The sequence below is a fragment of the Astatotilapia calliptera genome, chromosome 9 (assembly GCF_964374335.1).
Source record: "Astatotilapia calliptera chromosome 9, fAstCal68.1, whole genome shotgun sequence".
NCBI lineage: Eukaryota > Metazoa > Chordata > Actinopteri > Cichliformes > Cichlidae > Astatotilapia > Astatotilapia calliptera.
Window position 1 is genome coordinate 2,204,152 of NC_137430.1, and position 3,401 is coordinate 2,207,552.

The 3,401-nt window shown below is 41.4% G+C and overlaps 1 long non-coding RNA gene across 1 annotated transcript; it reads left to right on the plus strand.

Moving 5' to 3' along the window:
- The first annotated feature begins 1,761 nt into the window (after window positions 1-1,761).
- On the plus strand, window positions 1,762-3,010 carry LOC145430823 (uncharacterized). Its single transcript, XR_013911145.1, has 2 exons — window positions 1,762-2,339; window positions 2,822-3,010. It is a non-coding gene; the product is annotated as an uncharacterized LOC145430823 (long non-coding RNA).
- The last annotated feature ends 391 nt before the right edge of the window (window positions 3,011-3,401 follow it).

Below are 3,401 nucleotides of genomic sequence, written 5' to 3' on the forward strand. Positions count from 1 at the left end.
TTTGCCAAGCTGTTGGACAGATGTTCATCTACACACATAAACACATAGGCACCTGATTTCCATGACAATCAACATGGCAGTGTTTGAAGCAGGGGGGCATTTTCACAGCAGGAGGCTAATTCCTGCATGCTCGGCCAGGTGGCTACATCCTCCCCCTCTCCCACCTACGCTCTGTGAGCGAATCAGTTTTTTTCTTCTTGTCTTAATTTTTAATGCTCTCATGTATGGCCATGTAAAGGAATTCATGTTTGCAATTTGACATATTTCACTATGAAACTCTATGTTTTGATAGGATATCATTATTTGAGGCCTTTGATCACAGTATTGTTTGGTTTATATACATCAAAACAATGGAATACACAAGCACAGGTTAATAAAAGACATGATTTCTCTTGTTGCTATATAAATAACATAAAATAAATTTGCTCAGTGAGTTTATTAGCTGACATAATTTAGCCTTCTCAAGCTTTCTTTGCTTCCTAAGCATAGATTTGAACAAGCTACATTAAAAAATGTCCTCATCTCGATAAACAGAGTAACCACAATGACATGCTACAAGAAAAGGTCCAAGTTTACAATTATAAATATCAGTGGGGTGTTGCACTCAATTTTAATTCTTCTGAAAACGAATTTGGAGGTTCTGTTTTTATTTTTCTCTCTATTAGTCGAAAATGAAAACACAGACACTGTCAGCTGAAGTAGAACGATCATGTTGGCTTGTATGTAGTGTACTGCTGTTTAATGATACTGAGTGCAGAGCCTGTCCAGAAAGTCATTAGTTATCATTTTTAGACAGTTTACAGAATTTGTCTACATTAAGTTAAAGGACAGCTATAAGGATACACTGTGTGTGTGTGTGTGTGTGTGTGTGTGTGTGTGTGTGTGTGTGTGTGTGTGCGTGCGTGTGTGTCCGTGTGTGTGTGCGTGTGCGTGCGTGCGTACGTGTGCGTGCGTGCGTGTGTGTGCGTGTGTGTGCGTGCGTGTGTGTGCGTGCGTGTGTGTCCGTGTGTGTGTGTGCATGCGTGTGTGCGTGTGTGTGTGCGTGCGTACGTGTGCGTGTGTGTGTCCGTGTGTGTGCGTGCGTGCGCGCGCGTGCGTGCGTGTGTGTGTGTGTGTGTGTCCGTGTGTGTGCGTGCGTACGTGTGCGTGTGTGTGCGTGTGCGTGCGTGCGTGTGTGTGCATGTGTGTGCGTGCGTGTGTGTGTGTGTGCGTGTGTGTGTGCGTGTGTGTGCGTGCGTGTGTCCGTGTGTGTCTGTGTGGGCTGTAGTGGTCTATATTTTTGCAGGATTGAAGTGATTAAAAAACGACAACTTGGAGTGATTAATTTACATTAATTTACATCCCAACCAAGTTTGGCACTTGGTTGGGATGTATACGATGGAATAAGAGGCTTGAAGCCACATTAATATTAATAAACATATTATCAGTATGAGTATTATTATTCTGAAGCATCAAGATGAGCAATTTCATCATCGCCGTCTTAGTTGCAAAATCCATATGTGATGAGTGAGGGAAGGTTCTGGCTTTTGAACCATCAGCTAATGACTTATTACCTTGAAGTCATGGAATGTCATTCACTTCCTATGGGTGTCATGTTACTCTAAATAACTTCCAGTATGTATGTAGCTGTATGTATGTAGCATGTAGCAGTCACATTAATGTTTTATCAAACTCAAGCTGTGACTTTCTCATTTTACATGTTAAAACTTGCATGATGTCAGTATTTTTGCAGTCTTGTATATAAATGGTATCCTGTTATTAGTGATGGGACGTTCTGTATCGAGGCTTCGGAGCGTGTGTCGAGTAATGGAGGGGGCGTTTCCGCGAAGCGCGTATCGAGGCTTGCTTCATTTATGGGAGGAGCTGAAAATGATGACGTCCGAAGCCTCGCTGCCCGGCTGTACCACGTGACTGGTTCATGAAGCGGTTCGAACTTTGCCGCGAGATATGACAGCGATATAAACCCCTCAGACTTCATTCAAACATGTGGGTGTTTGATGGAGAGTTGCGGTTAGAGAGAGTTTGGAGACCGTATGGAGGTTTATGAGAGTGAGGAAAGTCAGGAGAGAATGGAGCCAGCTAAGAAGAGGAGGATGTCCTCCCCTGTGTGGGAACATTTTGATCTTATTCCTCCCAACAAGGTATTTCTACAGAAGATGTATTTTCATGATACTGATGGTGCAATACAATTTATGTTGAGCTGTCTTGACTTTTGTACAAGGTGAAGTGTTTGCTATGTGCCAGGGAGCTGGGATATAACAACAACACCTCATCCATGCTTAGGCACTACAGAGCTTTGCATGAGAATAAGGGGGACACCGATCGTGGAGCAAGACCAGGTGAGCCATCATCGAACTGTTGCCCTCAGGCAGACGGTACAGGGCAATCAGAGCAAGGACTAATAGACTCAAACACAGCTGTTATCCAACTGCAATAACACATCTGAATACTACAAAAAAATGTCCATCACGCCACTCTTGTGTTAATCTATGCACGGTCTGAAGCATGTGTGTGGGAATGTATGTGAATGTTTTACTGTTATATCTTATTAGTATTTTAAGTATTCTATCTATTTTATTTATTGAATTTTATTGTTTTATTTATATTTTGATATTGCTAGGGATGATGCAATGATCGGGGACCATTCTTAATTTCGTTGTTCTCATGACAATGACAATAAAGTTTCTGATTCTGATTCTGAAATGCCATGATAATATAGGATGCAGTAATGTTACTAAATGATATAACAATATTATACAACTGTTATAAGTTACGTGTGTGATATTTATATTTGTGCTTTATCTTTATTGTCTTTCCTCAGGAGAACAATCTCAAATAGATGAAGACCTGGTCAGCATGGTGATTGAGGACTCCCAGCCATTTAGCATTGTGGAGGACAAAGGATTCAAAAGATTTGTTAAATCATTAAATCCTAGCTATGTTCTCCCCACTAAAAAGGTCATAAAAGCAGTGAAAATTTAGTTTTTACAGAATAAAATGTGAACAGGCAGGACTGAGGCTCAAAGCCTCAGTGTGTAGCTGTCCATACCTCAACGTTACAAAAGCACAACCACTGTCCACACCCCAACCACACCTCACCTCACAGTAAATGATCATTTCCATTTCAAGCATTTCCAAATAATCATTTCCCATACTGCCACTATAAATATACACAGTATACTGCCATCACTACAATATACATGTTTTACACACTCCTTTTGTTGTTGACATTTACAGGCTGTGTGCAAAAGGCCACACTTCAAATTCATGCCAGCTATTATTTTTACGTCCAGTAGGTGTCCTGCTAGAGCAAATGAAGCTTCATGAAGCTTCGCGTTGGGGTGAACCAATTGGATGAAAAGCTTCAGTGCTTCATGAAGCTTCATCTGCCCATCACTACC